The sequence below is a fragment of the Columba livia genome, chromosome 6 (genome assembly GCF_036013475.1).
Source record: "Columba livia isolate bColLiv1 breed racing homer chromosome 6, bColLiv1.pat.W.v2, whole genome shotgun sequence".
Classification (NCBI taxonomy): Eukaryota; Metazoa; Chordata; class Aves; order Columbiformes; family Columbidae; genus Columba; species Columba livia.
In genome coordinates, this window is record NC_088607.1 from 2,859,843 (window position 1) to 2,870,150 (window position 10,308).

The following is a 10,308-nucleotide window of genomic DNA, read 5'->3' on the forward strand; positions in this document are numbered from 1 at the left end:
TGATCTAATGCTCACAGCAAACCCCAAAATATTCAAAATCCAGATTTTTTACCCCTTAACTTTGTCAGAATGGTTGAGTCCCATTTCTCTTAACAGCTACAATGTGCCTGATAAGAGTAATGTGTTGGGAAGTGGAGGTCATCTAGAATGATAAAATCAAACCCATTTAAGTGAAAACGCTTTTAAATCCACCTTGTACGCCTGTTACCGCATTGCCGACTCCTCCGTGCTGCAGGGAGGCAGATGTAGAGCTCTGTGCTGAGAATTTAAGGGCTGATGTGACTAAAAGCCTTGATTCCCTTGAAAAGAGACAGAAAAGTCACAGAAAGCCATAGAAACTAGAGAATGTATCAAGAGCAAAGAGTAGGAAGCGAAGACACAGAGAATGGAAGTGTCATTGTCACTTATGTCCCCAGTAATTCAGCTGCCCAGGGCAGGGGGATGTTCTCCCTCCTAGGGTGGTTCAGCTTGAGAAGGGAAGAAGGGGGAGATGCCCAAAGCTGGGAAGTTTTGGGGTGCATGGGATGAATTATGGAAAAGACTTGGATTTCAAAGGGCTGAAGGTCCTACAGGTCTACGTGTGCCAGTGGTCGGACTTCACTTTCTATGAATCCTTCTCATCTGGAAACTAGACAACAAAGATTAAAAAAACCAACAGGCAGGCTAAAGTGAGGTTTGAGGACCAGAATTGTGTGAGGCACAGAATAGCGTGAAGATGGAGAAGGTTCAAGCAGTAAGACAGCTAACGTGCTCCCCAGAAAGCAATACTTCGATACACTTACCTTTTTTGTTTTTGCAATACAGAAGATACGCATACCTATGCCATTATAAAAATCTAAATACCACAGTTGGAGTTGTTTATTTTGATGGGCTAATTTAGATAAAGGCAAAAAAAAATACACAACAAAACCCCAAAAGCAACAGCTAGCATGTAACCTCATGTATTAACTCACACAAATAATGCAAGACTCAGTTGCCAATACCAATTTCAGGATAACTTTACAAGTTTTGCTCCCATTTACCCATGCACTTCTTAGATTTGAGACTGAGCAGAAAAGAGCTAAATGACAGCACTAATATTTAGCAGAATTTTATCTAGAAAACGCAGGTGGTAGTTTCTATAATACGAGTAACACCCAGGCCTTGCTAGTGGTGTTTCCTAATGAAAATGTCTAATCCTTGAGCTTCCTCCTCCTCGTTTGGATGTAACAGTTGATATTCAGAACACAAGTATTTATAGTGGAGCTGTAAATTCAGTATTTCTAATGGTAAGCAAAAAGAAACACCTCCATGGTTCATTCCTACTGCAGTCCTCATTTTAAGTATTGAGATTTTAAACACGGACCAACCAGTGACGGTGAGAACTTAGGGCAGGTAATCCCACAAAGTCCTCTTAAGAGCCTCTTCAAAGGTGGTGATTTTTCTCTCTCAAGCAAATTCAGAGAAATATAGCTGGATACCAATTTCTAGGAATGAACAAAAGGCAGTGAACATTATTTTCTCTGATAACGTGCATCGTACCTGTTATGGTTTGTTCAGCTTCTCTGGCCGTGTGCAAGAAGACTCTGCAAGCAGCTGAAAATTTAAATGAGAGCAATTATTTATTGGCTGACACACACAGGATACAGAACTCCTTAGCTAAGCAAAGGTACAGCCACTCTCCCCAACACAGCAACCGGATCCTCAATGTTGCTGAGCTGTCACCCAACACCTGGGTGACACCCATGTCCTGAGTGACCAACACCTTGACCAAGGGCTCCATGATCCACTGACTCCCAACTTCCTTCCCTGTTGGTTTTACGGAATCATAGAATCATGTCGGTTGGGGGAGACCCTCAGGATCATTCACTGAGTTATCACAGGTCCCCTTTATGTGCAGTGGATCACAGAATCATAAAATCATTTTGGTTGGAAAAGACTCTCAAGATCATGGAGTCCAACCGTTAACCCAACCCTGCCACTAAACCATGCCCCTAAGAACCTCATCTATGCATGATGCATTAATTATTTTATACATAGTTTCTGAACCATCATCACAACAATACAGCCACATGCTGGAAAGACAACGACAAGGAGAAGTGATTAAGTGTTTTGGGATGGTGCACTCACACCTTATCCAGCTCCTTATAAACGAAACAGCACTCTGAGGCAAATCCAATGAAACAAATGAAATTTTAACCTAAAGCACCTTAAATTTTCAACTTCCTCATCTGACAGACATTAGGAAATAGAGATAAATTTGCCAGCTGCTTTTTGCTGCCCACTCTTAATGAACAGCCTTTCCCTCCCACTCCTCCCTCGCCCACCCGTCCCCGTCCCCTGTGCGATGTGCGGGTACCACGGCACCTCGGGGGAGCTGCCCAACGCTCGCTCGTTTCTCAGCAAACATGGGAGCGTGTGCTCTGCTTCCTTTTGCCACTAGCTCCACCGTCACCTGAAGGTGCGTTCCTCTGCTCGTCATTTTAAGACAGAAGAGAAATACAAGTGACGTTCATTTTATGGCTTGACTACAGGTAAACTATCTGGCAAAATAGGTAAGAGTTTGGCTTTCTTCTCTTTTCTTTTTCTTATAGTGAAAATAAAATGCAACATGTGTACTTATTTATCAGTACAGTGTAATATGAGTATCATTTGATACCATATATGCCTGCATACATCTTTGTCTGAATGACAAAAGCCCCCTCCATGCGGTGTGAGGTTGAACCTCTGCTCCCCACAACTACACCAAATATATCCCAGGAAAACAACCTCCTGAAGCCCCACATCTCCACTGGGATGGTCCCCAAGGCTTCTGGGCCATGCCCAAGCTGGGGGTGCTATTCCCAAAGCTGACGAAGGCTCCAGCATGGGGCCAAGCTGTGGGCTCAGACCTTTCTTTAGGCAAGATCATCCCATGGGGATGACGCATGGCACGGTACAGAATCACAGAATGGTTTGGATTGAAAGGACCTTCAAAGCCCATCCATTCCCACCCCTGCCATGAGCAGGGACATCTTCACCAGCTCAGGTTGCTCAGAGCCCCGTCCAGCCTGGCCTGGGATGTCTCCAGGGATGGTTCATCCACCACCTCTCTGGCCAACCTGGGCCAGGCTCTCACCACCCTCAGGGCAACAATTCCTTCTTCATGTCCAGCCTGAATCTCCCTCCTTTAGTTTAAACCCATCACCCCTTGTCCTATGGCAAGAGGCCCATGTAAGGCACGGCAGCAAGCAAAAGCAGAGCCTGGCACAGACAACTTATCCCTCAGAAACCCAAATGTCCCCAAACTCCTGCCAAAAGCATAACGGGTGGGTGAGACCGTGCCCAAACTGCACACCATTGTTTTTACGAAATACATCTTTAAAAAAAAAAAAATCCCTCATTAAATAACAGAAATCAAGAAAGAGGGAGAAGGAGAGGGGGGAAAAAAGAACGTCTTAAATGCAAACATCAGTATTTAAGAAAAAAAAATAAAGGAATCCAAGTGTTTGCTCCCACACGGGGCTTTGCGGTCACTGGTCACTTCCAATTAGCTCGTAGCACCAGCTAACGTTTGCTGTCAGCCAGGAACACGGAGCACTGGAGAAAATCAGTTCCACGCAGAGGCTTTGGGCTTTTTTATGGTACTACGATGGCCTGCAGGAAAGGAAAGCATCCCTGCTGAACTCGGGTAACTCCGCGTTAGATAACACTGCTGGAGCTTGACACAGCTCCAGTCCCAGCAAAAACCAGCCCTCCCTGCCCGTGATGTCCAGCTCAAGGTCCCGCACCCTGGGAGGACTAACACAGAGCTGGCACTTGTCCTGCTGCTGCTCTGGAACAGCCTCGTAGGCACCAAGAATACAGGAGAGAAAAATGAAGAACCAACCACAGATACATGTGCCAAGGGACGCGGACCCGTGTGGAAGTCGGTGCTGCTCTTATCAGCAAAGTACCAAGAGAAAAACACCCCAGCCTGCCTGAAAACCAGGGGAAAGCAGCTCAGGAGGTGAAGAAACAAGGAAGATAAACCACTTGAAGTAATAATATTATGGTGAAATATAAAGAAATGCATGGGCTGAGAGCACAGTCATGGCCATGGTCTGTCCCACGGACCTCAGCCTCCACGCTTTAGGAGAGCGACCTCACGCCCTTCAGCAGCAGTTTGACATCTGTGCCAAGAAAAATAAGAACGCAATACAGAAATGATTTCTCCAAGTGCTCTGGGCACAAAATCAGCACCAGCCCTGCAGTTTTGTTATCCTGCGGATGCTCAGCGGGCACCTTTACATTGATTAGATACTGGGGAAAGGATGTGGTTTTGCCTGCGGAGATGCCTGTGAAGGGGTGACTTCAGTGGAGCTGGCAGCGTTCAGCTGTAACTTCAGAGAGGATTTAGCCCTCAGTGTCTCCTTTTTGCTTTTAAAGACTAGAAATGCAACCGCCGCATGAGCAATATCATATTTGCCATCAAACGGAAGAGAACTTCACCTTTTCCAGGTCTTTAAGCAACCTGGCCTAATGTAAGACACGATTTCTGCTGCAGACCTTACGCAAACACCACAGGAAACTTCACACGGGACAGAGGAAATTAATTTGCCCACTTTTCACCATCATCTGTTTCTAGGTACTTTTTTTATTATTTCCCTCTGAGAAGCAAATGCAGCATAAATGAACAAAAAACAGGTTTGCTAATTGTACACAGTAATAAACTCATAAAAGGAAGTCTATAACCACTACAGTGAGATATTATGGACAGCCACATCTCAACATGATTTTAAAAATACCTCAGGACAGATCTGTAACGCTAGTAAATAGCAGATAACTACCTCATCTTATGAAAGAAGGCATTTTTCTTTCGAAATTGAATTCATGGTTGATATATTTGGATTTCTTCTCTGATAGGTTTTGAGCACATGCCATCGAAATGCAGGAAAATAGATATAATTTCCAGAGAAACAATAATTGCAGCTTAATTGAACTTCCTGCACTCTGCAATGACTTCTCTTGCTACAGGAACGCAGTTCCCAAACCAACATTCAAAATGTTAAATCAAATGTTAATAAGCATTTTAAACTGCATAATTTATGCTAATCTGAGAAGTGTTTTGCCTAGACCGAAGCTGGTGGGGTTGTTTTACCTCTCAAAGTGATACGATTCTACATCGGTCGCTTCCAATTCAACACAGCACGTGTCAAACTGCTCTAAAATGGTGCCCGGGTACGCATCCATTTCCATGGGCTGCTTAATATTCTGCTAAGCATTGTTTTCTAAAAGTCAAGATGTTTTTGGTAGGTCATTTTCTTGGTTCTCCACTGTCGGTGCAGTGATCTGTCATTGCTCGTAGGAACGATGGAGACAGAAAACTGTTTAAGCTGGGATTACAGTGCTGAGGGTGTGTATGCACAGCCATAGGAAAATAAGGCTGGAGAATAAATATAAAGCTTGGAAGAACAGCCAACGACTGGAGAACACACACAAAAATTGCCTTATCTATAGGAAAACAGCGGCGCATGTGGTTTTGTCTCCGCTTTCTTTGCGAAATGTCGATGACGCCGTACATTTCCCTCCGCTGCACGCTGGCAGGAGGCCACGGCTTCCATAACAGCACAACCAGCATCTTTTCCAGCATCTGCTCGGTGGTACGACCTCCTGGTCTGGCCACGTGTGAGCGACCGGTGAGGCTTATTCTTGGTGATAATGAGGAAATCAAAGGCTGCAAAGGTTTTTATGGGAGGTGAGTCACTCCAAGTCACACAACTGGGGATTGCTCATAGCGAGGACACCTTTGGCGTGACAGACAAAGCAAGGCAGCGTACATCGCCTTTGGGACCAATCGTCTGCCAAACATGATGTTTCAAACACCGTTTTGGTTTCTTGCGCTTTAAGGGAAAAGAAATCTGAGAGATGGAAATGGGAGCACCTACCAAGGAGGCTAAATACGAAGAGAATGAGCCGATATGGGCGGCCAATGGAAATCTGCCTGGAGCTCCAACTCAGAAGAAGCTTCATAAAAATAATTCGCGAATGTTTGCAAATAATGCAAATTAAACATAAGCTGTCAGTGAAAATGTGAAGTTTCATCACTGAATCTGTGGCGCTAATATCCTATGGCTGGTGTTCCCCTGTTTAGTTCTCCTCTGCAAGAGAGTCTGGGCTGCAAACACAGACGTTCAACAGCATCAGAGCCAAACGGTGCAATGTGAAGCTGAGTGAATGGCCAAAACAACATGGATTCAACCCCAAATAGCGCCATTTCACCACCCACAAGAATCTCTGCAAGTTTGGGACGGCAGACGAGGAGTTTGGGTAGTAATGAATCTGAGGTGGTCAACTTGGATTCTGAAAACCATCCATCAACGCGCAGCTGTAACAAGACAGCACAAGGGAACAGCAACCGCTTGGCTGAGCATGGGATTGAGCGGAGTCACCATCCAGCTCAGTCTCATGAGGGGCTCGGTCTGTGTCCCCAACGCACCGGTCTAGAGCCAGCTCGGGCAGATGTGAAACGAGTTATTTAATTCAGCAACTTCGCGTTAAAGTGCTAGAATACAATACTGCACGCACTGGAAATTAAAAAATAATAATAATAAATCTGCCATTCTATAAAGAATCCTGATTTACAATAATTATTCATGTCTGCAGAATGCATATGACAAAACTGAGGGAAATTAAAAATCCTATAAATAGCCTCCCTGGAGAACAGCTGGTGAGATCCCAGACAATAACCAAGTACTTCTACCAATCCACGTTTCTGCAGCACCAAGAAGATGGCGATTGCAAGCCTGAAATTCAGTCTAGATGCATGAAAACTACAGAAGAGGAAACTGAAATGTCGGAGCTGCTGGACCTCACGCTTCCCATTAATGCCGAAAACTGAGGATAAAGGAAAGCCCTGAATTTCAGTGTTCGCCATCACTCAGACACTTGGCCTTTTCTGCACGGGCATAGTCTACATGTGTTGCAATTTATTGCTTTGTCACAAGGTGAAAAATGCCACCGATCCCCCGGGGAGAGCTGCTCCAGCTCGGGGGTGTCCCCGTGGCTCTTGCCCACGTGTGCACCCTCAGCGTCTTGCATTGAATATACATACATTGAACAAAACCACAGGCAGCTGATCAATGCTGCATCTCAAAGGATGCATTAACAGTAAGCAAACAACCAGAAAGGCACCCTGCATTTCCTTAAGAAAAATAAAATCAAAAGAAACGTTTTTCATTTTAAGAAAACACAAAGAACTTGCACAAGAGACGGGGCAGCCAGACAAGGCAGCGCGTGTTTCCAGCGACAGCTGGAAGTCAGCGGCAACGCAAAGGGCAACCCGTGTGCCGGCGGCGTGCGCTTCTGACGGTTACAGGTGATGAACAGAAACATCGTGCGCAATGTGACAGATCCAGGAAAAAACAATGTCCACCGTACCTCCCTCTCCTTTCAGCTTGGGGATAAAATGCTTTGGTTCTGTTCAAAACGACATCCAGTAATTGTCCAAAGCGCAACGTGGATGGCAAGTGCCGGATCAGAAGATGAGAATGACTCCGAGCTGGTCTAAATGTATTTAAACATCAAACCAGCTGTAATATTTCGAAGAAATTTTCTGCTTGCTTCACCTGGTTGTGTCAATACAATAAATGACCAGTTTACCCAAAGAACCTTCACTAAAAATAGGTAATTGTGAACGTCCATCACAGGACAACTGGCATCAACAACACGACATCAAGCTTCTCGCATAGAATGGTCCCCAAAAAGGCCACAGGAACTGATAGGGAGGATGCCTAAAGTGAAGTAGCATGGTGGGACACTTCAACTAGTCAATGAAATGACATATTTTACATTTAAAATGTGTGTGCACGTGGACACTTATGTATGTACACTCGCGTAGATCTCTTATTCATATATCATAAACACACACACATATATATGCACTGAACACTTTTTATTGCTTTTCTCTGTGAACTCACGTATCATAGACACCCACAGTAAAGCAAAATACCCACAATAAGACAAAACTGAATTTAAAAACATTTTTGCAATCAGAATTTGTAGTATCATCAGAAACATTTCAGTAACCATAAATGTCAATTACAGAAACCGGTTTAAGAACTGACCTTTGCGTTGAGCTTCCCACTGAAAATAAATCTGATTAAAAAACACACAACTGCTGCCAACAAATCATTTGTGGTTTTACTTCAGTAAGTAAATCCAAGTTAACTTTGAAGAAGCAAAAATAACTGGCCACTGAAAATCGGTTTTCTCATACTATTTAGAAACTTGACACCTCTGGATTTCTTCATTCAGGAGAATTTTTGCTGCAAAGCCTTGGGGTATTGCTCCCAAGTCCAAGTGAAGGGATGGCATCTGGTGGGAGGTCAATCCCTGAACAATAAGACTTGTCTTAAATGGTGAAAACCTGGTTCCTGTGTATCCTGCTACTGCCCTGGACAAGGTTTGCTGCTGAAGACACGGGGGGTCAGGAATATTGGTTTGGAAGGAGTAGGAATGGGGAATGGAGAGCTGGCTGGAGGACACAGCAGTGGCAGCTGGACCAGCTCACCCCAGTCCCACCACATCCCCATGCGACTACTCAAGGCATCGAGGTGGGGAAAGCAAGAGAGTGATCGAAACTATTAGAGGTGTTGGTGGGAAGATGAAGAGCAGAACTGAGCTGTACAGCATCCTCGCCAGGCGGGGAGACAACAGACATCGAACACATTGAGTGCTGCCTAATGAATTCCTGCAGAAGTGGGACAGACTGAAGAGATCAGGGTCGCTGTCAGCTCGCAAAGGGAACCGAGGGCACATCCAACAACCAGCACATGTTCACCAACCTTAGAACAACGCAGGAGATGCGACGCGGACGTCACAGCAGGCAGCTCTTGTCCTCTACGTGACGGTCAGCAACCCCGGGCACAGCACCTGGACGCACGTGCCTTCACCCTGTGACACTGTGAGCATAAGAATACACATCAGTGATACCACTTCGGTTAAAATTAAACAACCTTCTTTTTCAGTATTGCCTCGTATTGAGCTCTTCTGCATTAGCTCGGCTTTGCTGCAAATAATGTCACAAGAAATTGCTATTGCACCGGGATGCTCTGACACGACGGCACTGGAGGACAAAGGAAGAGAGTTACTGTAGGAAAAATAACAGCTTTCCCAGGGTTGTTCACTGCTTAGACACTGTAACTGCATTACTTTCTGGATTTGCTGAAATGTGTTTTTACAACACTTTGAGGAGGGTAATGATTCGTTCTGGCTGGCTTTTATGTGAGTTACAGCCTAGAAGCTGTTAGATTGTAAAAATGGTGACAATTTGGGTCTGAAAGTGAAGCTGAGAGTCTGATTTTCAATTCCCAGTCTCAGCTTGCGCATCTGTAAAACATACACACGTATCAGATTTAGAGTCTGTACCGCAGGACCAATTTGAAAGTGCAGCTCTTGTTTGCGGAGTCTTGCAGGGCTGGATTATAACACTTGCATGGGCACAGGAATTTGCTAAGGGCGCGTGAAAACAAACACATTAGCAGAAATGCAATTTACAAGCATCCAGTTAAAGGTCCACGTGAAAACCTCTTCCCATCCTTTAGAAAGTAAATGGAACAGAAAGAGGGAAACTCACCAGCATCCCAGCGCAATCTCCCGCACGGCAACACGAGCGGTCTCTAAAGCAATTAAATGAAAGACTTACAGAATTAAAGTTGTAATACATTATTGATCATCTATGGGAAGAATATCTGATCGACTGTAGCTAAGAATCCTTCCCGGCTTGTTCCCCGTGAACAAAGCTTATACTAAAAACAAAGAGGGAATTGTAGGACAATATCTAACAGTAAATTCTGAGCCACTCTGGTGGCTGACGTTATCTCACATTGCAAGAAAAAGTGCGTTCGTTTGATCCAAAGAGACACAACGCTTTAAGGCAAAATTATGAGAATATAAAACGGACCGTTTGAGCCACTTTTTTATGAGAAGGGCAACCTTTCTGCCTTTGTAACGACACTGTTGTTTTACTGCTGTGTAAGTCATGCTCCTGCCGGCTACTTGCATCATGTAGCAGCTACTTGAGGCAGAAAATATTACCTAAAACTCACCTGTTTTCTGAATATAAGTAAGATTTCATTGTGAATATTGACAGCATACATGATGGATGTTTCCAGAGCTGAATGTATGTTTTATCTCAACACTACATGCGTGCAGGAACAAGCACAACACCGTGATGAAAGAATGTGGTTTTATTATAGGTTCCCTCAAAACTGTTTGGAAAAAAACGAAGTGTATATGTAGCCCTATATGGAGTATAATAGTTCCTGAAATTCTCCAATGAGCATCAAAGACACCAAGAAAACGTATTCA